The sequence below is a fragment of the Alligator mississippiensis genome, chromosome 1, assembly GCF_030867095.1.
Source record: "Alligator mississippiensis isolate rAllMis1 chromosome 1, rAllMis1, whole genome shotgun sequence".
Lineage (NCBI taxonomy): Eukaryota > Metazoa > Chordata > Crocodylia > Alligatoridae > Alligator > Alligator mississippiensis.
In genome coordinates, this window is record NC_081824.1 from 428,543,705 (window position 1) to 428,571,269 (window position 27,565).

A 27,565-nucleotide genomic window follows, 5' to 3' on the forward strand; every position below is an offset into this window, starting at 1 on the left:
TAAACAGGGCAGTTTTGATGGTGCAGCCTAGGAAACAACATTGCCTGGCTGGAGGGCTGCTGGAGGTAAGGGAAGAGCTGTAGGGGATAGTTAGGAGGGTCTGGTCCTGAGTATGAACTAAAACTGCACCCTGCTGGGAGTGGGTGGGGGCCTGGTGGGCCTCTCACTGGTGTGGGAGCCCCCAGGAAATGCCAGGCCAGTTAGCACCTAGCCCTCACAACTGGGTGGGTTCTCCACATTGCAGGGTCTGGAGGGTGGACCCACAGAGAGAGAGTGAGGCCATAGACTCATGCCTGTCTGGATTTCCCCTGACTGGTCAGTGCTAGGGCTAGGACAGGAAGGGTTGAAGGGCCAGGGGCCCACCATGAGGGATGCCCAAGAGCTGAGGGCCTGGGTTTCTGCCTGGCCTAGAGGTGTGCCAGGGCTAGTGAGCCAAAGGTCCTGGGGGACCACACCCAAAGGGGAAGTGGTTTAGGGAGCTATGCTGCCCAGGATGAAGGTGGATGAGGCTGCCTGACTGGAGGGATTGTAGAGGGACTCAAACAGGAAGATTTTGGGGCCCAGTGGGGGCAGTGATTGTAGGAATATCTGGATGCCATCTGCAAGGCTCGGGCTGCAGTGTAGGGGAGGAATGAAGCAGCAGATAGCGCCCTCTGGCATTGGGGCAAGAAATGGGCAGCTTCCCACTTAATTGACTTCTATTAATTAATTACCAATAAGGTGTGGTGGGCAAGAAGGCGGGTGTTTAGCCCAGAAACAGGTGGGTGGGCCACAGTGAGGGACTTCTCAGGGCCAGTTACAGGGGGGCTCCAGGGCCTCTTGGCAGAGCCCCCTGAGGCAGCACAGAGCAGTGGGGGGAGGGGCAGCAGTGCCCGGGGTGGGGCTGTCACCCTGCCTTGCACTGTGCAGGCATGGCCCCAGTCAGCCAGACACAGCCAGACTGCAGGCAAGTGCTGGGGTGGTTTTGGGGGTTTTGTGTTTCTGTTGTTTTTTTAACTATGGGGTGGGGGGGCAGGGATTGGGGGGCTTATGGGGATGGGGCCAGCCAGGGAAGGGGTTAGGGGCCTCAGGAGGCTAGCATGGGGAGGGGCTGGCTGCAGTAGGGGTTGCAGGCCTCAGGGGGGCAGCCCTGGCAGAAGGGGGGGCAGTCTCAGCAGGGGTTGTGGGGGGAGGGGCTGGCTGCAGCAGTGGTGGGGGGGGTTGGCAAGGGTTGGGGGGGCTGGGGGACTGGGGGGGTCACTGGGGGTCTCCCCCATCGTCCCCTCTTCCAGCCCCCCTGACCCCTTACTCACCGGCACTGGAGCCCGGTGCTGAAACGCATGGCCTGGCCAGCTGCATGTTTCAGCACCAGGGCAAGGGCCAGCCATAGAGACGCTCTGGCAGGCAGAGCATCTCCATGGAGGACCCAGCCTCTGGTTGCCCCACTCTTTTAAACATCAGACTTGCAGCGCAGGGAACATTTTTTTTGTTCCTGCATGTGCCTGTTGTCCCGCTTCAAAGGGGTTTGAGGCAAAGCAAGCGGCATGTGTGTGCTCATGTGGATGTGCCCACAAAGCACTATACTTGAATAAGTTGCCTAGCACCACACTGTCCTGTTTTATGCAAGCTACTCAGTTACAGGAGTCAGTTTCCCACACATTTAACTGAGCCCCTCAGGCTGTTCTCAATGTTTTTGCAAGATCTACCATGTTTTTGTTTGTCAGAGGCCGACTTGCCATAACCTTCTTTGGTAAGAGGTCCTCTGATATCCCCAACATACACATGATTGGACCAACATAGCTGTGCTTCAATAATCATGGTATGAATGCCAGTCGCATCTGATCTTATTACTAGGGATCTGGATTTTCCATTTCTCACGGAAAAATGTGGATTTTCTCCTTTAATGGAGAAAAACCCAGGGAAGTAGAGGTTTCCCCTCACAGACTCGCAAAGTTCCACCCTGCAAGGGGCTGCTTGGAGTTGGGGGGAGTGGGATGAAGGCAATTGGAGGCAGGGGGCATGCACATGTATGTGCGCGCACATGCATGTGGCTGGCAGTGCTGCCAAGCAGTGTGGTGGAGGGCAGCTCCCTGCAGATAAGTCTGTGGGGTGGGAGGGCATAGGCCACACTTGGGGGGGGGGGGGGGGCAGGGGCATAGGTAATATAGGAGGAATGGGGGAGGCAAAGGCAATGCATAGGGGGGCATATGCCTTCCCAGACTTCTAGGCCCACAGCAGTATACAGGGCTGCAGCCTGGCTGGACCAGTACTGAGCAGGAGCTGCCTCCATGGCCCAGAGGACAGGACCTGGCATGGGAGGGAGGAGTGGGGCAGGGAAGCTCAGTGCTGCTGCTTCCAGGAATACTGTGCTGCCAAGACAGTCAAGGTCAGGCCTGGTAGCAGCAGGGGCACCTTGCTGCCACCATTGCTGCAGCACCTCACCTTGGCAACCATGGCAGCATGGCTGGTATAGGGCTCCTGGTGGCAGCAGCAGTGGCAGTACAGAGTTGTGTTCCCTGGTTCTGCTGAGTGGGTAGGGGGCACCTCACCTTGGCAACCATGGTGGCATGGTGCTCCCTCTCATGCTGGAACCCACCCACTGAGTCATGGAGGTGGCTCCTGTCTGGCTTCAAACCCCCTGTCCTCCACACATCCTCCATTCTTTACATGGCTCTCTCTGACTTGACTAAGGCCTCTAATTCAAGCTACAAAGAGGGCCTATGGATGATCTTGATGAGGTTTCGATGTCCACTAAAATTTGTTATCGTCATTGGGCTTCATGATGACACAACAGTAACCATCCTAAGCAATGGCTCAGAAATGGCCCCCTTTGCCATTTAGAAGTAGAGTCAAGCAAGGGAGCTTGATTGCACCAATACTTTTTCCATTTACATCACAGCTATTCCACGTCTCACTGCTGATAGACTTCCCATCTGGAGTCAGCATCCAGTATTGCATGAACAGGAATCTCTTTAATATTAACTGGCTACATTCCAAGGCAAAGCATTGACAAGGCATCAACCACTTTGAGTAAACTCGCCTCACTATGGAGGTGAATAGGTGAGAGAGCCACAGGGTAAAAGCTGTGACCCAACATCACTAGAAATACTCCTCCTTTCTGGAACTGTATGCCATGTCTGCAGTTGAATATGCAGATCTCAGACTCTTCAGTCATCTCTGACTTGGCAATGGCTACTTCACTGTCTACTGGAAGACTGTGATCCATGTATTGAGGAACTGCTACTGCCACCACCAGTGCTTCAGTAATCATGGCATGAATTCCAGTCACACCTGCCCATTGGAAAAATTCCATGTAGGAATATAGTCTTGCCATCTCACTTCCCTAATTTTTCAGAGCTAGTTTAGGTGGAAATAATCCAATTTCTGGATATAGCAGCTATAGTTTGCTCATGTCTCACAAGTATAAAGCTTAGTATATTTTCAGTTTGGCTTGAAGTGTGATGCTCTATTAGCTTCAAAGCTGAAGTGTAGCTCTCCAAATGCCATGCTGCCTTTGGCATTTCTGTCTGAATTGCTCATGGCATCACATGTAACAATAATTTCAAAGTGAAGTTCCTGCCCAGTGATTATGACTTTTGGCAATGTATGAAGTTTTTCAGGAGCAGATTGAGGAAGGAGCTAGGTCTTTTTAAGCTGATGACTAGCCCAAAAAACAAATTTGTATTTGCAAAGCAGTCCAGCCATGGTTTGTGTATCTTGCTATGAACAAGTGCCTACAGTATAGTCATTAGAGAATACACATTTATGAACAAATTTTTCAAAGACTTCAGTCTTCACTTGAGGTCATCTCAAATTAAACAGACTTCCATCATTCTGAAATTTGTTCTTGATTCCACTGCCTGAAATACAACCACCAGAACAGCAGCAAACATAATGCTGGGTAGAATGACAGCAAGTGGCATTAATCAAGAATATATTCTTGCAATGAAAAGAAATGCATCCACTCTCCAGCTACCTTGTCACCATGCTGTCATGTAACTGCTTCAGCTTGGTAATAATAGTGGCCACATACTACGGTCAAAAAAGCAAGTAGGGAAAGGAAGTAAGACTGGAAGGGATCTCATGACATCATCTTATCTGCCTATGTCCTTAGACCAACACAGCTACAACCAACAACACTAAATAGCTCTTGAAAATTTGCAGGGATAGAAATCCCACAACTGCTCTAGGTAGCCTGTTCTATGCTCAACCACCCACATAGTCAGAAAGTTCTTCCTAATCTCCAGCCTAAATTTCCTCTGCTGAAGTTTGAGGCCATTGCTCCTAATCTTGTCACTATGGCCATAGATAATAGTCTTATTTTTAATTGCCCATCAGGTATTTGAAGATTTATCAAAATACTCTCTTAGTCTTCTCTTCTCCTGATTAAATAATCCCAGTTCTTTTAATATTTCGTCATAAATCTTGTGTTGAAGGTGTCTAATAATTTTTGTTGCTTTCTGTTAAACTCTTTCTAATCTATCTTCCTTAATGGCATGTTGTTGCTGCAGGCAGCAAGCAAGCAATTTAGGCAGCCCTAAAAAGAAGCCTATTGCAGGCAGAGTGCTTATTCATAGACAAAGTTGTCACTAATACAGAAGTGGAATACAGTTTTAGAACTAAAAAATACTGCATCCCAGCTAAGCTTTCTCATATCTCATACATTTTTTAAGCAGAAAGTAAAATAACAAGACATGCAGCAAACAGCCTAACCAAGTTAACCAGCTTAACTCACTTCCCATATTTCCAGCTCAAAGGCCCCAATTCTTTTCCAGCTATTCCCCAGAAAATTCCCTGTCTAAGTACTACTCTGTGTCCCATCAGCTGAGTATCTAAGGACCTCAGAAAACATAACCTGTAGCTCTTGGATATAGCTTTTCACCAATAACTCTCAGAGATCTTTACAAAGAAGGTCAGTATCCCTTATCCCATTTTATGGATAAGGGAAAAAGAGGTGAAATAACTTATCTAAGGTTGCCAAGCAAGCCAGTGGCAGAGGCTGGATCTCCTGAGTCAGAGTCAAGTGCTTTACCCACAAGGCGCCAACATCTGAGATTAAATTTTCCTAGGAAAATGGTGAGAAATAGAATGTGACAGCTGAAGGAGGAACGTGCTGGGGAATAGAATGTGACAGGTAGACCAAGCTCTGCTGCCATACCACTTCAGACCAAAGGTGTCCAACAAGGTCCTGTATATCTGAGGTTCCCACCCATCGAGCCACGGCCCGGTACCAGGCCATGAAGGGTTGGTGGCCAGGTCATGGCACACGTTTTAACCACTGCTAGTGAAGTTCTGAACAACAAAGAGGAGAACTGCCTCTGATCCTCACGCCCCTTCCCCCACATAAAAATTAAATTTAAATATGTAAATTAGATTGTTTCTATACCTGGTCCACTACGTTTTTTTGAGTGAGTTTGCTGGTCCGGACCATAAAAAAGGTTGGGAACTTTTATATAAGTCAACTTGATGGCTTACTCTCCTAAGACACCACTCTGCTACATGGAGGAGTTGAACAAGGAACTACTTAGTGCAACAAAACAGATCCATCAGGCTATAACCAAAAACTTCTACAAAAATGATCAATTCAGCCTATTTCTGTCCTATTTCTCTCCTTTAATTGTCCTCCATGAACCCATGTGGAGCTTAAATCCTATTGTTAGGATGATCCTATCAACTTAATAATGATGCATGTTCCTTCCCCACCCTTTTGTATCTTTTCTTTTCATATGACAAAAACAGTGCACCAGAGTCATATTTCACATTGGACAGAGCTGAACCAGGATCAAGATGGGTTGTCGAGGGCATTGAGGTTTCCAGGGCAACAGAAGACAGGGCATTTTGTAACTATGTGGTTTGTGGGGCGCTGCATTCACAAATGGCACTTGATGTCAGGCCCATTTGATGCATGTTATGGCAGAAGTGTCCATAGGCGGTTGGATTTTGTTGAGGCAGACCTAAGAGACTGTCCAAACTGAAGCCAGGAGGTGTCATAGGAGTTTTGGATGAATGTTTTGAGTCTGCAGATCTTAGGGGCTCATTGTTCTTCCCACAGCTGTGCAGCCCAGTTGTCTGGGGAAGAATCTTTGGAAATAGAGCATAGGTGGTGCAGGTGGGTAATGAGGGGTTTCCTAGTTCAGAGGCACTGCCTGACTGGAGGGTCTGAGCAGATGTCCTGATGTAGATAGTGATTATGGGCTTCAGCGCAGGGAACAAAGTGGAGGCATTGCCGCTCACGGTGGATGTTATGGGGAGCAATACTGCTGACAAGTGGGAGCTATGATGTAAGGGTAGGGTGGATGCAGCCAGGTATGAGTTGTATGCTGTTGTTAAGCGCTCTGCCAACTTTGTCAGTGTGGGCACTTCTGCACCACGCTGGAGCACCGTATTCAGCTGTTGAGTATGCCAGTGCCAGGGTGGATGTCTGAAGTACTGTGGGGTTAACTCCCCATCTGAGGCCAGCTAGTTGACAGAGCAGGTTGTTGCAAGCTTGTACTTTGGCTGCCAGTTGGGTACAGTGCATCTTGTAGGTGAGGGTGCAGTGCAGGGTGACTCCAAGGTACTGTGGGTGGCTTTGGAAAGAGATGGAATTTGTTTCATACTTGACATTCAGTGTTCTTTTGGCAAGTTTGTTGGCAAGGTGGAAGGTGCTACTGACAGTCTTTGTGGTATTTAGTTTTAGTCTCCAGTTCTGAAAGTAAGTACTCATTGTAGTGAGGTCCTGTCAGGCCTTGCTCCAGATTCTTGAAGTTTTTTTTCCTGTGATCATTAAGGTGATGTCATCTGCATCTAAGTACTTTTGGATGTTATGGGGGGCAAGTCTGAGGTGTAGATATTGAACAGCAAGAGTGCTAGGATGTATCCCTGCAGCATGCTGTTCTTCTGGGGGCACCTGTTGGATGTGGCTTTTCCAATATGAAGGGTGAAATAATAGTTGAAGATGAGTTCTTGCAGAAAGTGGACCATATGTTTGTTGGGGATTTTGTGAAGGTGCTTGAGAGTGAGGCCTCGTTTCCATCCTGTGTCATAGGCTACAGATAAGTCTGTTCCTCACTTCCACCCTTCTTCATATCTGAAAGGCATTTACAAGGACAGGCAGTAGTGAGGACAAAATAGCTTAGTTTTGTGCTTTATTCCCTATTTATAGTTAACACTATCAATCTTACTAGGTAATCAATACCACTATATTTAGAACCACCCATTTATCCAAGCTCTTTCATAAATCCCTCAAACAAATCAGTAGCAAAGGGCAGAGATTCACTGTGGCTGGGGTATAACATCTTTGAATCTTCTCTATATTAAGCAAAATCTATCTTTATTCACTTGAATTAGCCTAATTACCTGTGTATTTATTGTCTGTGGCTTCATTATATCTAGGCAAAATCAAAAGGAGCTTGAGTTTCAATATAAAATCTGGTACTTTTACATAAGAGAGGATAGTTTGACATCAGACTAATAATGATATTCCATTTTTTAAAATTATAGCTAAAAATAGCTGATTCTTAGGCAACCAGATAGGTTTTTATCTTCTTGGTTCATGCTTGAATTAGCATAGGCCTCTGTTTTATTTCTCTAGCCCTAAATCCAAACAGGCCAGGCTATGCCAAGATGGGGAAAACTACCATCAATCCTCCCCATACTGTGCATTCATGTTTCTATCTGCATGGCTTCAGAGACTATCTGAATCATTTTGCTCCTGTCAGCAGATATATCAACATCAGAATCTGATGTTTAGTATTCTCACTAATGGGAAATTAGGTGTTACATTCAACTTGCTACATGTTCAAAAGACCGTGGCAGCAAAACAGCACCATAGTTGGTTTGGTAGGCATTATACCATTGGAATTATGTGGAACTGCATTTTCCTGGAGGCATGCCTTAAAAAGATGCAGCAAGGTCTATCTTTGTATTTCATCATTTTCTCCTGGTCCATATTTGGGTGGCTAAATTAGAAGAAGCCTTAACATGAGGTAAGTACTGCTGCTGGCTTCAGCACTGAAAATAAAGGGGAAGGCATCTTAGGGTGAAGTTACACATTACACTTAGACCATACTGAGGGCATTTAAAATGTGTGTGCCTGCATATTTAAGTCAATTAACTCATGCTAAGTGCCTATAATGTGGTGGGGGAGAGGCCACAAAGAGTTGGGGGGAGAGTGAAGGAGGAACAGGGACCCTTTTACTTTAAGAAGGAAGAGCAGCAGGCTAGAGTCATGTTTTGTTGGACACAACTGAGTAAGGGTCAGCTGCATTTGAGTAAGCAACCAGAAGGAAGTCCACAGAAGTGTTATAGGGCTGCCTATAACAAATTGGGAGCTCCAGGCAGGGAGGAAGGGCTGCAGCTCAGCTGAGCAGTTGAGAAGAGCAGGCTGCTCCTTGAGCAGATGGGCCACACCTGCAGCTGTTAACCCAAAGTGCTGGGCCCCAGGGAGAAATAAGCTGAACCCTAGAACCAGACCAGGCAGTCTGGTCCAGGCTATGTTAGTGGGAAGAGTTCCTAGCTGAGTTAAGCAGTGGTGGGAACCATGAGTTGGCCCAGGAAAGCCAGATCTGGGGAAAGGCCAGTCAAGCAGCAAAGAAGTCTGGGGATAGCCTAGAGTGAAGGCATCTAGCAACAACTGAATAGCTGGGGTTTTGACTACTGTGGACAGCTAAAGACCAGAGGAACAGATTGTGGCTACAGAGGAGGTGGAGGTCATGGGTGGGGGTGTCTGATAGGCACTCCCGACTATCAGGGGCTGAGGTCAGGGTAAAACTCTGCTAGAGCCTAGGATTCTGGGAGCAGCCAAAGCTTTGGCATAGGCCAAAGCCAAGCTGTGCAGGGGAAGCGAGTGGGCTGCTCTGTAAAAAGACCCAGAGCCAGAGGAGACAGGGCCAGAGGGACCAGTGAAAAGAGGCAGGGCCAAGGGGTCCAAGTGGGCTGAAGCCGTCAGAGAGGGACCAGGGGCCCAAGTGACTGGAGATTAATACAGAACCAGAGGGTCCAGTGACGAAGGACTGAGTGAGATCTGTGAGGCATGGGCATGGTTATCAGGGTGGCCAGAGGCCATGATTAATGCCCATAAGGCAATTTACAGCCATAAGGCATAGCAGGAAACATTTCTTTATAGCCTGTGGCTCAGGCGTTCTCCTAGGAGGTAAGAGGTTTAGTTGAACCGCCTCAGGCTTAGAAGGACCTAGGACCCAAATGGTGGGTAACATCTACCCTCAGAGGAATGCTAGGTGCTCTGGATTCTGAAAGGATGTGTAACCCGGGCGGTACTCCAAAAGGTACCCCCTCTCCAATTGAAGGGATCAGAGCAGGTGCACAAGTGCTGTGGGAGGTGTAGGGACTCTCCTCCCCCTATAAAGCAGAGCCAGACCACCACTGGGGACTTAACCATATACCTTTTAATGAGGGAACATAACGGGCATAATCAGGGGGGTATAGTGGACACCACAATGCCCCAAGGGGCAGGATTCAACAAAGGTTAGACTCTCACAATCATTGGCAAAAGACAGGTTTAACAAAATATAAAACACAAAACACAAATAACAGAGCAAACAATACTGGTTGGGGAAATATAAAAAGGCACAAAATACAAGATGTCAAAGAAATATAGGGCCTGGGTCATTGGAGGGGAAAAAAGCACAATGGCCCCTGTCTACTGCAAGAAGAGTTTCTCCTTTTTAGCTCACTCACCCCAAGTCACCAAAGCTGGGACTTGAACTCAGATCTCCCATGTGGTCAGCAGGAACACTGCCATACAGCCACCTGTACTGGTACTACTCTTAGCTGCTAGGGGTCTTGACCTTCCTGGAGCCCTGGCCTCATGTTGAGCTACCTGGCCTCTGATTGGAGGAGCTGGAAGCCAAGCTGGGACCCCTCAGGTCACTGCTCAGATCCTCCTGCTGGCCACAGCCTCTTGTAGGGGATCCTGGAGCCCAGCAGGAAGCCTCTCTTGCTGGCCACACACCGTGTTGTTGAGAGTCCCAACTAATGCCTGCAGGTCTGGCTCCTTCAGGCTCTTCTGGGGCAACTGCTTCTGCCCCGCTGGCTCAGCTCTTGCCAGCTCTTCGAAGCTCCTTCCTCATAGTCCCCCGCTGGTCTCCTCTTGAGTCAGCCGTGCTGCCCCTTTTATCCCCCTCCAAGTGACCCAAGGGGCCAGTCAGGGGACATGAGGGGTGAATCTCTGGGACTGATTGGTGAGGAAAGGGAATCCCAAGTCCTCCAATTGTCTTTTGCCCTTTCAAAACCCCTGGGCTATGTCACTGCCAGCTAACCCGTCACAGATGGAAATAAATAATGTTCTTAGTCAGACACCTAATCACCAAGGAGCTAGAGTTCAGACATATCTGTGTTGAGTGCGTGCTATTTGCTTGGTCTAAGCGCCTCTGCTCAACATCTACGTGTTCTGAATTGCCTACTGTAGGTAATGCTCTCCATTCAGGATTCTAGATGCCTAGTCTAACCTATCTGGATTCTTCTTCCTGGGCATGGCACCTGCATTTTATTTTTTATTTTTTTAAAACTTTATTAATGAATCCAGCTTACAAAATAACAGATCCAACATTAAAAAATGTACCCAATGCCCCAAAATGTACACAATCTGACAGCAGCAGTGCTACCACAACCCAAATCAATGTCCACAGAAGTCTTTTGCTCCTTTCCCCTACCCACATTCCCTGACAGCTACTCAATACCTCTGTCAGTGTAAGCTTTTGTGTTTCTTCATCTCTGTATAATAAATCATCCCCTTTTTCTCCACAGAACTCCATACAATACATATCCCACTATACTTCATTTGTCTTTTCCCTCAATCTCAAATTAATTGCGAATTCATTCCCAAGTGTTAGCTCCTAGAACTTGCAATTCAATATCCAAAAAAGTTTCTTAAATTTTTTGGTTTGGAGGCAGGAGAAGATTCTTTTTTTAGCAAATTTCAAAAATTTCCACCACATTTCCAAGCAAACCTCTTTTTTGCCTTCTTCCCTATAGAACACTGACTTGATAGAACCAACTTTTCTATTACTAAAACTTCCCAAACATTCTGAAACCAGTCAGTGATTTTAGGGGTATCACTTCTCTTCTGGGTTTTTAACATTTGTAGTTCTTGTAGCCACTAGAAGATGAGTGATCACTTCCCTGTGACACTTACAGGTTGCAGAGTTCTCAGGAAGATTCAGTAAGAACACTAAGGGGGAATCTTATGTTGGCATCCTGTCGTTTCCATCATGATTTCTTCAACCCTCTTCCAGAGTAGTTTAATTCTGGGATATGTCCACCACATGTGGTAGAATCCTCCCAACGATCACACTCACTCCAACATTTGCCTGTTCCTATACCATAACTGTATTTAAGTGTGGTGAGATACAATTGATTTAGGATTTTTAAATAATTTTATTTTATTATCATGCAGATGGATGTATAAAGAGCATTGTTTCAGATGGTTTCCCATTCTTCATCACTAATTTCTGATCAAATGTCTTTAGCTCACCTTGTCATAAACAGTAATTTTTCTTCTATATGGTTATTTAAAATAACTTTACTTAATGGACTATAGAACTGTATGTTTTGTAGGTGTGAGCAATGCTTTCTCAAATTCTGTTTCTACTGAGGTTTACCTTTGAGAGTGTGTTCAAGTGTCTTAATTGCACATATTGGAAAATAGGATTTTAATGTCACCTATGGTATGTTGTATTTTTTTAAAAGATCTGAATATATTTCCTGTGAATAATTATCTAAAATGTATGATATCAATATATTCTCAAATATTAAAGCTTTCTAATAAATTATTAGGATTAAATTCAGTATTATTATGTATAGGTGCTGAAGGTGCTATTTATGAGCCTAATTTCTTATATGTTAGCCCAGGTTTTCATTGCTATTCTTATAAAAGGATGATTATATATTGAATCTGGCCTGGAAGATTTTTTTAGCCATGGAAATATGTTAAACTTGACTGCTGGACCATATGCCTGCTCTTATCTTTACCCAGTGCTTACTGGGAATTCGTGTCATCCAGTACACCAGATTTTTAAGTTGGCTGCCTGGGTAGTGATATTAAATGTTTGGAAGCAGCAATCCCCCCTTTTGCTGAGGTCTTTACCTGATGGGTTTTTTTTATTTCCCCAAATAAATGCGTTTTCATAGTCTGCCACTCATCTAAGAGATTTTTTTGGCATGCTAATAGGTGTAGTTTGGGACAGCAAAATTAATTCAAGCTAAAATATTCATTTTTTCTACCATGATTCTATATAACCATGACATTTCATGTTTTGACCAGTTTTCAAAGTCTGTTTTCATTCTTTTAGTTGAAGGAATATAATTCATAGATCATAGAGTTGGAAGGGACCCAATGGATCATCGTGTCCGACCCCCTGGCAGGAAAGAGGACTGAGGTCAGATGACCCCAGTCAGGTGATTGTCAAGCTTCCTCTTGAAGACCTCCAAGTTAGGTGATAGCACCACCTCTCTTGGAAGCCCATTCCAGACTCTGGTCACGCTTACTGTAAAAAATTTCTTCCTAATGTCTAACCTAAGTCTACTCTCTGCTAGTTTGCACCCATTATTCCTAGTTACTCCCTGGGGAGCTCTGGAAATTAAAACTACAAATTCTTCCATGTTTTAGTAATATTTACCCTTAAATATTTTAATTAAGTAGTGTACTTTGATTAAGTACCCATTTTATTTATTGCCATCCCTCTTTTATCTCTTTTTGTGTGTCTGGTTTTACACCAATGTCTAGGAGTTCTGATTTTTCATAGTTACTTTTAAATCCTGAATCTTTACCATATTTTATGACTGACATTTCTTTTTGTAGTTCAGCTAGTGTGTTAATTGATTTTATAATGAATAATATCTGCATATAATATTAATTTATGTTCTTATTGTCCTTTATTTATTCCCTGTATATTCAGATTACTTCTGACTGATTGGGCAAATGGTTCCATTACTATAGCAAAAAGAGGACACTATAAGGGGCATCCTTGACATGTATCTCTTAAAAGGGGCATTTTTCTGATGTGTCCATTTACTTTTACAGCTGCATATAGAATAGTGTATAGAGATGATATCCAGCTTTGAAATTTTGGTCCTAGTCCAAAATCATCTAAAGTTTGTTTTTTGTTTGTGACTGTGTCTCCACAGGATGCTGACTGCGCAGTCTCCTGAGACTACTGCACAGTAGCGTTGCATGGCAGCAACTATAACACGATGCTACTGCGGAGTAGTCTTAGGCGACTGTGCAGTCAGCATCACAAAAAAGCCATTTGTCAACACTACTGCGCAATAACTTAGGTTACTGCACAGTCATTTAGTACTTGTTTATACATGTACTAAATGACTATGCAGTAACAACTATGCAGTCAGTGTCTTGTGTAGATGAGGACTGTTTGCTTTTAAAAACTGCCAATTAACTCCATCAAAAGTTGTTTTTTTTTTAGTATGCAATGATAAAAATAGATGGGGTTCATTAGTTGATTCTGCATAAAAGATCAGATCTAATATTCTGTGGATATTATCAACCAACTACCTATTCATAAGGAACCCTGTTTGGTCTATATTAATATATTTAGGGAGTGTTTTCAGTCAATTTGCTAAACCTGGTGGAAAAAAGTTGTGTCTTAGTTAAACAAAGATATAGAATTATATGAGGCACAAGTATATAGATCCTTACTTGGTTTTTGTAAGGATGTACTTTTCTCCAGGTATCAGAAGTCTTTTTCTCTTTCAGTATTGCATTAACAAAATATGATAATGGGTGCATTAATACTGCTTTAAAAATTGTTAAAACTCTGGAGGGAATCCATCTAGGCCTGGAGATATACCATTTCTGAGAGACTTCATTGAATCATAGAAGTAGGGTCGGAAGGGACCTTGTAGATCTTCAAGTCCGACCCCCTGCCTGGGCAGGAGGAAAACTGGGCTCAAGTGACCCCAGCCAGGTAGGCATCGAGCCGCTTCTTAAAGACCCCCAGGGTAGGAACCAGCACCACTTTCCTTGGAAGTTGGTTCTAGATCCTAGCCGCCCAAACTGATTTCATAGATTTCATAGACATTAGGGCTGGAAGGGACCTCGGAAGATCATCGAGTCCAGCCCCCCGCCCAAAGGGCAGGAAGTCAGCTGGGGTCATAGGATCCCAGCAAGATAAGCATCCAGTTTCATCTTGAAGGTGTTCAATGAAGGCGCTTGAACAACCTCTGGTGGCAGGCTGTTCCAGACCTTGGGGGCTCGGACAGTAAAGAAATTCTTCCTTATGTCCAGCCTGAAACGATCTTGTAGTAGTTTGTGACCATTCGACCTCGTCATCCCTTGGGGCGCTTTGGTGAACAAACGTTCCCCCAGATACTGGTGGTCACCCCTGATCAACTTATAGGTGGCCATCAGATCACCCCTGAGCCTGCGCTTTTCCAGGCTAAAGAGCCCCAGGGCTCTCAGCCTGTCATCGTAGGGTCTGCTTCCCTGACCTCTGATCATGCGCGTGGCTCTTCTCTGGACTCTCTCACAATTCTCCACTTCCTTTTTGAATTGTGGAGCCCAAAACTGAACACAGTACTCCAGCTGCGGCCTCACTAAGGCCGAGTACAGGGGGAGAATGATGTCCCGGGATTTGCTTGAGAAGCATCTATGGATGCAAGCCAGCGTTTTGGTCGCTTTACTAGCCGCCGCATCGCATTGCAGGCTCATGTTCATCTTGTGGTCAATGATGACCCCCAAGTCTCTTTCTTCCATAGTGCTAGCCAGAGTAGCACTGCCGAGCCTATAAGGATGCTGCGGGGGTTTTTTCCCAAGGTGGAGAACCTTGCATTTATCGGCGTTGAACACCATCAGATTCTCATCCGCCCACTTGCTGAGCCTGTCCAGGTCAGCCTGGATCATCCGCCTGTCTTCTGGTGTGGATGCATTGCCCCAAAGTTTGGTGTCATCGGTGAATTTGGCCAGTCCGCTTCTGACTCCAGTGTCCACATCATTAATGAAGATGTTGAACAGTATGGGTCCAAGGACAGAGCCCTGGGAGACCCCACTGGTCACAGGACACCACGATGAGTGACTTCCATCAATTACTACCCTCTGGGTCCGACCCCGGAGCCAATTTTCCACCCAGTGGATCGTGGAGGACCCAAGGCGACAATTGGCCAGTTTCTCCAAGAGACGATCATGGGACACTAGATTGAAGGCTTTTTTTAAGTCAAGATATATGACATCAATCTCTTCTCCCTTGTCCAGGTGATAGGTCACCTGGTCGTAGAAGGAAATGAGATTGGTCAAGCAAGACCTACCCGCAACAAACCCGTGCTGGCTATCCCTTAAGATGTTGGCGTCGGCCAGTCCATTAAGGATGGCCTCCTTAATAAACTTTTCTAAGATCTTCCCCGGGATAGAAGTCAGGCTGATGGGCCTATAGTTAGCCGGATCCACTTTCCTCCCTTTCTTGAAGATAGGCACCACATTGGCCTTCTTCCAGTCTTCGGGCACTACACCAGAGCGCCAAGAGTTTTCAAAGATCCGCGCTAGAGGCTGGGCTATGATGCTCGTCAGCTCCTTGAGTACCCTGGGGTGAAGATTGTCAGGGCCGGCTGACTTGAAGGTATCCAGCTTCTCAAGATGTTCCTTCACGAGATCAGCATTAATGGAGGGCAGGGGATCACCCTTATCCGGACTTCCCGGCCCAGTAGCGGGCATGGGCGTCCCATGGGGCTGATGAAAGACCGACGCAAAGCACCTATTTAATAGGTTGGCTTTTTCCTGGGCATCAGTTGTCAGTTGCCCCATCTGGTTCAGCAGGGGTCCAATGTTGCCCCTGCTTTTCCTCCGGCTCCCCACATATCTGAAAAAGGACTTTTTATTGTCCTTGATGCTCGAAGCTAGCTGGAGTTCAGTTGCAGCCTTGGCTTTCCTGGTCTGCTCCCTACAGGACCGGACCAGTGCAGAATAATCCTCCTTGGAGGTAACTCCCATCCTCCATCCTTTGTAGGCCTTTCTTTTTAGCCTCAGGAGGTCTGCTAGGTCCCTGGAGAGCCAGGGGGGCTGCTGTGCCCTCTTGCTGCCTTTCCTCCGAGATAGAATAGACTTAGTTTGTGCATTGAGGATCGCTCCCTTGAGGAGCAACCACTCTTCTTGAACTCCCCTCTCCCTGTGGTCACAGTCCCTTAGGGCCTCACTGACAAGCCTCCTGAGCTTGTCAAAGTCGGCTTTCCTGAAGTCGAGGACTTCAACTGGGAAGTAGTTCCTACGGATTCATAGATTCATAGATGTTAGGGTCGGAAGGGACCTCAATAGATCATCGAGTCCAACCCTCTGCATAAGCAGGAAAGAGTGCTGGGTCTAGATGATCCCAGCTAGATACTCATGTAACCTCCTCTTGAAGACCCCCAGGGTAGGGGAGAGCACCACCTCCCTTGGGAGCCCGTTCCAGACCTTGGCCACTCGAACTGTGAAGAAGTTCTTCCTAATGTCCAATCTAAATCTGCTCTCTTCTAGCTTGTGGCCATTGTTTCTTGTAACCCCTGGAGGCACCTTGGTGAATAAATACTCACCAATTCCCTTCTGTGCCCCCGTGATGAACTTATAGGCAGCCACAAGGTCGCCTCTCAACCTTCTCTTGCGGAGGCTGAAAACGTCCAGTTTCTCTAGTCTCTCTTCATAGGGCTTGGTCTGCAGCCCTTGACCATACGAGTTGCCTTTCTCTGGACCCTCTCCAGGTTATCCGCATCCTTCTTGAAGTGTGGCACCCAGAATTGCACGCAGTACTCCAACTGCGGTCTGACCAGCACCCTATAGAGGGGAAGTATCACCTCCTTGGACCTATTCGTCATGCATCTGCTGATGCACGATAAAGTGCCGTTGGCTTTTCTGATGGCTTCATCACACTGCCGGCTCATGTTCATCTTGGAGTCCACTAGGACTCCAAGATCCCTTTCCACCTCTGTGCCACCCAGCAGGTCATTCCCTAGGCTGTAGGTGTGCTGGACATTTTTCCTCCCTAGGTGCAGCACTTTGCATTTCTCCTTGTTGAACTGCATCTTGTTGTTTTCTGCCCACTTGTCCAACCTATCCAGGTCTGCCTGCAGCTGTTCCCTGCCCTCCGGCGTGTCCACCTCTCCCCATAGCTTTGTGTCATCTGCAAACTTGGACAGAGTACATTTGACTCCCTCGTCCAAGTCACTGATGAAGACATTAAAGAGTATCGGTCCAAGGACCGAGCCCTGCGGGACCCCACTGCCCACACCCTTCCAGGTCGAGACCAACCCATCCACCACGACTCTTTGGGTGCGACCCTCTAGCCAATTCGCCACCCACCGGACTGTGTAGTCATCCACATCACAGCCTCTTAACTTGTTCACCAGTATGGGGTGGGATACCGTATCAAAGGCCTTCCTGAAGTCTAAGTATACGACATCCACCCCTCCTCCTGTGTCCAGGTGTTTCGTAACCTGGTCATAGAAAGAGACTAGATTGGTCAGGTATGATCTGCCCGCCACAAACCCGTGCTGGTTTCCCCTCAGCATAACTTGCCCTGCCGGGCTCTCACAAATGTGAGCCTTGATAATTTTTTCAAAGACTTTGCCAAGGATGGAGGTGAGACTGACTGGCCTATAGTTGCCCGGGTCCTCCTTCCTCCCCTTTTTGAAAATGGGGACCATGTTAGCCCTTTTCCAGTCCTCCAGGACTTGGCCCGTGCGCCACGAGCGTTCGAATATTCCCGCCAGTGGCTCTGCAATGATGTTGGCCAGTGCCTTCAGCACCCTCGGATGGAGCTCATCCGGGCCTGCCGACTTAAAGGCATCCAGTTCTTCCAAGTGACTCTGCACCACCTCAGGATCTACGTATGGAAGTCTGGCACCTTGCTGCTGCCTCTCTACAACCCCAGTGAGAGACTTGTCGTGCCCCTCGCTTAGGAACACTGAAGCAAAGAACTCGTTGAGGAGTTCAGCCTTGTCCCCCCTGTCTGTCACCAATTGTTTCTGCCCATTTAGCAGCGGTCCTATTCCTCCCTGGGCCTTCCTTTTACTCCCAATATATCTAAAAAACAATTTCTTGTTGTCTTTTACTTGGGTTGCCATCCTCAGCTCCATGGTAGCTTTGGCCCGTCTAACTGCCTCCCTACAAGCATGAGCAGAGGAGGTATATTCATCTTTGGTGATCTCTCCCTGTTTCCACTTTTTATGTGCTCCCCTTTTGGCCCTTAGGCTGCCCTGGATTTCTCTGGTCAGCCATGGAAGCCTCCTGGCCCCTTTCCCTCTTTTGCCTCGCTCGGGGATCGTTTTGCTTTGTGCCCGAAGGATCGTTTCCTTTAGGCACAGCCACCCTTCTTGGGCTCCCATCCCTTCAAAACTCCTACTCTGCAGTGCGTCCTTGACTAATCGCCTGAGTGCATTGAGATCAGCTTTCCTAAAGTCTAGCACTTTCACCCTACTAGTTACCTTACCCACTCGATGTCTTATATTTAATTCTATTATTAGGTGATCACTGTCTCCCAAATGTCTACCGATCTGGAGGTCCCCTATCATGTCATCCCCTGCTGCCAATACCAGATCCAGTATGGCATTCCCCCTAGTGGGACCAGGCACCTCCTGTGTCAGGTGGAGGTCCTGTACACAGGTTAGGAACCTGCGTGAGCGATGGGACCTTGCTGTCTGCGTCTCCCAGCAGATGTCTGGGTAGTTTAGGTCCCCCATGACTACCGCCTCTTTAGCTTTTATGGTCTCCGAGAGTTGCCTCGGGAGCCCCGCATCTATTTCTTCCCCTTGGTGTGGGGGTCTGTAGCAGACCCCTACCACCAAATCCCTTTCTCCTTGCCCCCCATGTAGCCTAACCCACAATCCTTCTACTTTCTCAACCTCGGATTCTGTCTTGATGAGGGTTGATGTATATTGCTCACTGACATAAAGTGCAACCCCCCCCCTTTCTTCCCCGACCTGTCCTTTCTGTACAATCTATAGCCCTCAATATGTACCGCCCAGTCATGGGATGAATCCCACCAGGTCTCTGTTAGCCCCACTAAGTCATAGGTGTTTAGTGCAAGCAGGAGCGCTAGTTCATCCTGCTTGTTCCCTATGCTCCTAGCATTAGTATATAGGCACTTGAGCCCTGCGACTGGTGCCTTTGCTGCCCCCCCCCGCTCTAAGTCCCAAGGGGCCCATTGTTTCTTACCTTCTTGTTTCTTACCTGTTCTGTAGTGCTGGTCTCCCCATGGCTTTCAGGTTTCCAACGTAGGATGTCTAATCCTACTCTCCAACAACTTGTGGCCGTTATTCCTTGTTATCCCGGGGGGTGCTAGGGGAAACAAGGTCTCTCCCCCAAACCCTTCTGGTCCCCCCCCCTAGTGAGTTTACAGACAGCCACAAGGTCCCCCCTCAGCCTTCTCTTGTGCAGGCTGAACAGGTTCAGGTCCCGTAGCCTCTCATTGTAGGGTCTGCCCTGCTGTCCCCGGATCATGTGGGTGGCCCTCCTCTGGACCCTCTCAATGTTGTCCACATCCCTCTTGAAGTGGGGTGCCCAGAACTGGACACAGTACTCCAGCTGTGGCCTGACCAGTGTTGCGTAGAGGGGAAGGATCACCTCCTTGGCCCTACTTGAGATGCACCTGTGGATGCACGATAGGGTCCGTTTAGCCCTGCCGACCGTGACCTCGCATTGTCGGCCCATGTTCATCTTGGAGTCAATGATGACTCCAAGATCCCTTTCTGCCTCTGTGCTCTCAAGAAGGGAGTTTCCCATCTTTAAAAGTGTGCTGCTGGTTATTACTGCCCAAGTGCAGCACCCTGCACTTGTCCGTATTGAAACGCATCCTGTTTTTGTTAGCCTACCCTTGCAACCTATCCAGGTCTTTCTGCAGTCTTCCCTCCCTACTAGCGGGCTCACCTCACCCCAAATTTTGGTATCATCAGCAAATTTGAACGGGTTGCTTTTCACCCCATCGCCCAAATCGCTAATAAAGAAATTGAACAGCGCGGGCCCAAGGACCGAGCCCTGGGGGACTCCACTGCCCACTTTCCCCCAGGTCGAATATGACCCGTCCACCACCACCCTCTGAGTACGACCCTTCAGCCAATTTGCAATCCATCTGACTGTGTAGGCATTGATGCCACAGTTGCCTAGTTTTTTAATGAGGATGGGGTGGTTGACAGTGTCAAAGGCCTTGCTGAAGTCCAGAAAGACTACGTCCATGGCGAAACCTGCATCCAGTGCTTTTGTGACCGGATCATAAAAGGCAATCAGGTTGGTCTGACATGACCTGCCCCTAATGAAACCGTGCTGGTAGCCCTTGAGCATCATCCCCGATGCCAGCCCATCATAGCTGTGCTCCTTGATGATCTTCTCAAAGAGTTTCCCCAGGATTGAGGTAAGACTGAAGGGCCTATAGTTGCCTGGGTCCTCCCTCCTCCCTTTCTTAAAGATGGGGACCACATTGGCTATCTTCCAATCATCTGGCACCTGGCCCGAGCACCATGAGCGTTCATAAAGCCGTGCCAAGGGCCCAGCAATAACCCCTGCTAGCTCCCTCAACACCCTGGGGTGGAGAGCATATGGACCTGCTGATTTGAACACATCCAGCCCCTCCAGAAGCACTCTAACCCAGTCTTCCTCAACCTTAGGTCTTGAGGCATTCCCCTCGAGTCTGTCTTGAAACACGGTGGGGGAGTCCCGATCCCTGCACAAGAAAACGGAGGTGAAGAATTTGTTAAAGAGGTCTGCCTTCTCCTCTGGCGCAACCACCAGATTGCTCAGCGCATCTTGCAGGGGCCCCACATTTCCCAGTGCCTTCTTCATCCTCCCTATATATTCGAAAAAGGACTTTTTATTATCTTTGATCTTGGATGCTAGTCCTAGCTCTATGTCTGCCTTAGCTTTCCTAACAGCCCCCCTACAGGCCCGAGCAGTGGAGGTATGCTCTTCTTTGGAGATAGCCCCCACCTTCCACCAGGTGTATGCCGCCTTTTTGGCAACCAGGCATTCCCGGATGTCCTTGGTGAGCTAGGGAGGCTTTTGGGCACTCTTGCCCCCCTTGCTTCTTGTTGGGATTGTCACCCCTTGGGCCCCAAGTATTGTCTCCTTAATGAATGACCACTCACCTTGGGCACTGAGTTCCCCTGCCCTCGAGAACCCCAGTGCCTCTCCCACCAATCTCCTCAACTCGTTGAAGTTGGCCCTCTTGAAGTCTAGGGCTACCGCCTTGCTGCAGGCCCTTGTCACCCTGCACTGGATGATGAATTCCAGCAAGCAATGATTGCTATCACCCAGGTGGTCAAGGACCTGGAGTCCCCTTACCAGATCATCTCCTGTGGCCAGGACCAGGTCCAACAGGGCATTTCCTCTGGTGGGACTGTGCACCTCCTGGGTTAAGTGGAGGTCCTGTATCTTGGCCAGGAACCTCCTGGAATGGTCCGACCTGGCTGACTGCTCCTCCCAGCAGATGTCTGGGTAATTTCGATCACCCATGACAACTACATCCCTTGCCTTAAGTGCCTCTGCAAGCTGGCCCGAAAATTCCTGGGCTTAATTATGTCTAGTATCTCTTCTCTCTATATTTTCATAGTATAGCTGTTTTGTGCTAGCTAAGTGTTTTTTTTTTTTTCTACTCTTTCAGTTTGTACCAAATCAAACTTTTTTTTATTTTCAATTTAATTTTTATATACTTTCTGATTAATTTGGTATTATTTTTTAAGTTTTTTTTAAAATCTTTCTTCCTCACTAGTCAGATTTTACATTTCATCTGTTCTAGTTTTTCTTAGTTATTAAGCTGCCTCTAGTGACTGCCTTGAAAGCATCCCATAACATATCCTTTTAAATTTGATTTATGTTATTCTCAGTTAAATAAATCTTGATTTCCTCTCTAATAGTTCAGATTTTTTCCTGGTCATATAGAAGCAAACTATTCAGTTGCCAAGTTTTTCTTTTAGGTGCATTCTTCCAACCTTGAATAAATAACTGTAATGGTCCATGGTCTGATGAGACAATCCCTTGTATTTTCAGTGAACTGAACCCTAAAATGGAGGTGCTGCTGAAGTTAATCTGGATCTGGTTTATAGTCACTAGTCCCAGGCATGTGCTGATAAAACAGTACTGGATGGTATCAGCTCACTAGCCAGGAAAAAAAAAAAAAAACATTTCAAGGGCCTTTGGAAGCACAGGGAGGGGAATCAATTGTTAATAATGGGAAAAGCTCCAAATACCTTTGAAAAGGAAATAATCCACCTACTAAGAATGGAGTACAGTTTACCAGCACTGCAGACTAAAGCTATTAAATAAACAGCATTAGATGATTTCCTGTCTGCATATTTTTAATGGGAGTTCCACACAGAGATGCAAAATGTAATATCTCTCTCCTGGACTTGAACCTGTACTCAGATACATGCAGACTAATCCCTCCCCCTGCTTTGGTAGAGTCTCACCAAAGTCAGTTGGACAATGCATGGGGCAAAAGTGGTCACCTACACAGAACAGCTTGCAGGATGTGGCCACGTGTGTGGATTTTGTCTGTGGATTGCCATGTTCTCTTGAGAAAACAAAATGCCAACAGGCAAACGGCCAAGTACGTTTTTAAAAATTACATCTATAGAGCTCTATAATTATCATGCAAATTTCATGTCAAAGGAAATTTGTGCTTCATTTCTAACTGCATTCTAATCCTTCTCTTATGAATGTAATAAGAGAATATAATGGATTCACTTCACATACACGTTGGCATAACAGACTGGCATGTGCTTCATTTCTAATTGCATCTGATTCTTTTCTTATAAATGTAATAAGAGGATATAAATAGATTTATTCTGAATAAGCACCAGAATAAAAAGTCAAGATCTGGGTTTATATATGTAATTCTATTTTATTTTGATCAAAACTATCAAACAATGGGACTATGAAAGAAGCTACTTCAAAAAAAACATTTTTGTAACAAAACCAAACCAGCCTTGCTTTCGTACTAAGCATTTTGGGTGGGAGTGGCTGCTTTTGAAAACAGCAATCTGAACTTGTTTATCAGTAAATAAGATATGACGGTATTTTGTGAACTCAGTTCTAGCCCACACCAGGTACATCAACGTGTCATGTTGAACTGCTACTACCAGAAGCTGTTACTTTCGTGAATTACATCAGTCGCAGAGCTGAATCACTGCAGGAGTGTAGTCATCCTCGGAAGTCTTACACTCCCGAACTGACAAATATGGAGATGGTAGAAAACCTCTGGGCTTAGGCAGAACTGCCTACAAACCTGCAGGCAATTCTGATCCTACTCTCTTATTGGTGTAGCTTGGGGGTAACCAGAAGGCCATGGCATTATACTTACCCTGGTGTAAAAAGTGGTGTGAGAGGAGAATTGAATCTTGAGTCTAAAGGCTAACACTTACTGCAGTGAGGATTAACTCTTATCAAAAGCCAGCAGAGTTGCACAAGATAAAAATTAGACCCAGGCATTTAATAACTGATGCTTTTCTAGTGAGTGGGTTCTGACATTCCTTATGTGGGGCCCTGCCTTGCATTTATAATTGTTACTCACAACTGACCCATACAAAACATGTTGTTGACTTCATGGGACTCTCATTTGGAGAGACTGCAGGCCTCCCACAGCTGCATATACATAATGCACATGTGTCATCCCCATTCTGATTTGTTAGCATTTTGCTCCCACCATGCATGGCAGTGAGAAGCCAGGCCTGAATAAGAATTGCTTAGTGTGGTCTCTAGGTAAATGGAACATCTACAGGGACATTTATGAACAAATGCCTTTTTTGGGCGTAGGTGGGATGTTGCAAACTTTCCATTGAAATGCACATAACAAGCTTATAGCAACCAGAGTTTTAAAATTCATACAGCCTTAAAGCATACTGGGATGGTTTCAATTCTGGGAGATAACTAAGCAAAATAGCACAATGGGGAGAGATTTTAATATAATAAAAGCCATAATAGTGTGTGATGCTGCACACAGAGCTGCAGCTGAAAACCCACTCATCCTTCTTATCTGCTGAAATTGGCTTGTTTCTGTAGAACAGCAGAGGTGGTGGGAACGAAGAAGAAAGAAACGTATTTTCCTCTAATACAAGATAATGGCTGAGTTGTGCCCTCACTTACATCCCAGTAGCCTCACTGGCCTAGATGTGAGGTGCTTTGAGATCCACTGATGAACAGTGCTGGGTAAGAGCCAGATGTTGTTATATGTGACCTGAATGAATGCAACTTTCAGGTCATTCAGTACCAATTCAGCATTGTCTCTTGCTCCCTGGGAGCTCATCACACAGCACTTTTGTCTTGCAGTCCACCCAGAATCAAAAAGAATGTCAATTTAAACTGTTTGATGTGTTTGTGAAGTACAGTAGCTTCAATCTGCACTTAAAAGCTATTAGTGCCATAGTTTTAGAAGTTTTGTTTCTTTCAAACCCAGTTCATCTAAGGCTAGGCCGGATAAAGGATTTAGGAACCTAATGGAAGATTTCAGTGGTGTCCACATCCAAAGTTGTGATTCAGTTCAAACCCTTCATCAGCTGCTGCCTAACCACCTGCATTGACTTCCCTGTTTCATTCTGAATACGGAGACCGGACCTTTTCTACCTAATAGGTGCCAAAGGATATGCCCCAGGACTCTTAAGGAGGTATGCTCTGAAGGACACTTCACCCACCTGCTCCCAGAAATGTGGTGGTGACGCTACACCAAGGAAAGTCCCTCTGTGACCACTGTCAAGCTCACTGGGAGAAGGCAGGGTAGATATGTACCTTTATAGACTAACTAAATAATATACACATATATAGAGAGAGAATACAAGCTTTTGTGAACCCAAATTCATTTTACCAGATGCTGTGAAAGGACATGCAAAAAGCAGAGTATAAGAAGGAGAGAGAAATTAGAATACAAAAGACAAAGGAGCAGGGAAAGAGAGAGAGAGAGAGAGAGATAGGGTAGGGTCAGGGTGGGTAGGTGGGGAGCAGTGCTAGGAGAAAAAAGCAGACAGCAGTAAACTCATAGGAACAAAGATAACCCAGATAATGAAATAAAAATCCATAGTCCCTGTTTAAACTATACCTACAAAATCCAGTTTGCAGATGATTTCTTGTTCCATGGTTTTGCAGTCAAACTGATTTTTAATTTTTTTTTTGGCCTGAGAACAGCAATCCTGAGGTCAGCAATGGAGTGTCCAGGGAGGCTGAAGTGTTCTGCCACAGGCTTTCGTGTCTTTTTGCAGCTGATGTCAGATTTGTGTTTATTTGTTCTTACATGTAGAAATTGCCCTGTCTGTCTGAGATAGACAGCAGAAGGGCAGTGTTAGCAGGTAATGGTGTATATGATGTTGGTAGAGTTGCAAATGAGTGAACCTTAAATGTTGTACACAGATTTAAAAAGTGGCAGAGGATGTGCTTGAAAGCATCTCTCCCCCAGAGCACCAGGGCATAGTGTAAAACCTAGTCCACCCTGCTCAAGTCCCAGGAAATATGTTAACATACCTACTTCTGTCACATTCCTTCTTGTGCTCTCTCTTTCAAGCCCAATGAATCCTGCATTCTGTCCAGCATGTATGGTCCAGCTTCAGCAGGAAGGGTGGAAGGTGAGATGGAGCAAATCCCTCCAGCCTAGTCTATAGCATGGTGGTTATGGGTCTCTTCTAAGAAATGTAAGGTTCTGGGTTTGTGTCTTCCTTCATGCTGAACCCTCTCAGCCATAGAATCCTGGTTTTATACTTGGAATATTTTATAAAATGCAGGCAGAGACACCAGCACCACACAGCTATTTTGCTCACCCTCGCTGAAGGGCAGTGCCAGTGCTCAGGGGAGGAAGAGCTGAAGAACTGAAGGCCCAGTACCCTCTTGAACTTCACCTATAAGCTGCTGGCCAAGCCTTGGCTGAGTGATTTAAACCTGTCATAGGTTCCATCATCCATGAGGACCAGTTGTGTGTGGTACCAGGAGACCAGATCCATGGAGCCCTGCTGCAACTGAGGGACATGCTTCAGCTGGAACAGGACAGAGAGCAGAGGTTGGCTGTGCTGAACCTGGACCTGGAAAAGGCCTACGACAGAGTATCACACTGATTTCTCTTTGCTAAGGCGATTGGACATCCCTATGATCTTCACCGGCTGGATAAGAACGCTGTACACAGACATGAGCAGCGAGGTGCTGGTCAAAAGGTTCTTGAGCACGCAGATCGTGATAGAGTCAGGGGTCTGCCAGGGCTGCCAGCTCTCCCCGATCCTATTCATCTGCGCCATTGAACCCTGGCCCAGCGCATCAGGCAGGACCCTGGGAGAAGTGGGATGAACGGAGTCCAGATCCCCAGAGGAAGCAGGGAAGAGACCTGGGTCCTAGCCTACATGGGCAACTTGAACATCCTGATGCTTTAGTTGAAATGCCCTCACCATCATTTTGAAACATGGGATGTAAAATACACGAGACACTGTGGGTATTTTAATTTGAGTGGCTCCTGAGAGCTCTAAATAAAATCCCATCCTCCCCCCGCCCCCCCCCCCCCAGTACATATATAAACTTAGGGATTAATTTGTAAGACCCTAAATGTTTATTGGATCCAGCCCATAAGGACTCCAAGAAGATGTAGGAAGGCCATGTACCTATTATCCGCCATTTTACTGTGTTTTAATGCACATATGCAAAGCTGAATAACTGGACAACTTTTCTAACAAAACTCTGTGTTGGGGTCAGGGGAAATCTTGCTTGTCAGAAAAAGTAGAATACAACAGTGTTGTCCCGTTTTATTTTGCCAAAATAATTAAAAGTATTTTCTATAAACAAAGTCAAAGGTCTTTATAAAGCATTCACATTACTATCATCTTTGCCTTTTGAAATATAGTGGCAGTTTCTGACTTTCATTACATTAAAATAATTCATACATACCATAGACCAGGGGTTGTCACCTGGAGGTATGTGTACCCCTAGAGGTACTTAGAAAGTTTATAGAGGGCATGCATGGGCAGGTGGGCAGGGAGGAGCGTGCCTTAGGGCACAGCAATGATGTCTGCCCTGGCGTGATCCCACACACTGCCATTTAGCTGGGGGAGGGGGGAGGGAGCGCCAGGTGCCACTGGTCACACATGGCACATTGCGGTGCCTCCCCGCCCTCCACCCCAGCTCGCTTTCTTGACTGGCCATCAGGCCACCGCCCTCAGCCAATAGCTGATGGTGAGGAGGTGCTGCAGCCACCCCATTCCCACAGAGCTGTGATAGTCTGAATGGCAGTGTGGGGGAAGGAAGTACATTCTGTGCCCACCCCTGGCAGCACGCAATTGTCAAGGTGCAGGGCCCTGCAGAGCCGCACATGCAACCAGCCATGGAAAAGTGGTGCAGGGTGCAGTGGTGGGAGGTGGCAGATGTGGGTGTTGGCAGCCACCATGTGTGAGGCTTGCACCCCTGTTCAGCTCCTCCTCCCAGCACCGCCACTATGCGCACCCTCAGGAGGGCATGGAGGGCATGTGCCCCCAGATATGCGCATGGGGCAGGGTGGGCTGCCATTGTGGGCTGGAGCTGGGGCTGCACTGGGCTGTTCCTGGGCAGGGGCTAGGCCATGCTGTGCTCAGGGTGGGCAGCAGCACTGTGAGGGAGGTTGGGGGACTATGGCAAATTCTGGAGTGGCTGCAACCCCTCCCATGGCCCCACTCATGTAAACCC

At 46.8% G+C, this 27,565-nt stretch overlaps 1 long non-coding RNA gene across 1 annotated transcript; it reads left to right on the forward strand.

The window, feature by feature from the left end:
- Nucleotides 1-26,827, forward strand: LOC132247664 (uncharacterized). Its single transcript, XR_009458937.1, has 3 exons — nt 1-65; nt 25,434-25,494; nt 25,651-26,827. It is a non-coding gene; the product is annotated as an uncharacterized LOC132247664 (long non-coding RNA).
- The last annotated feature ends 738 nt before the right edge of the window (nt 26,828-27,565 follow it).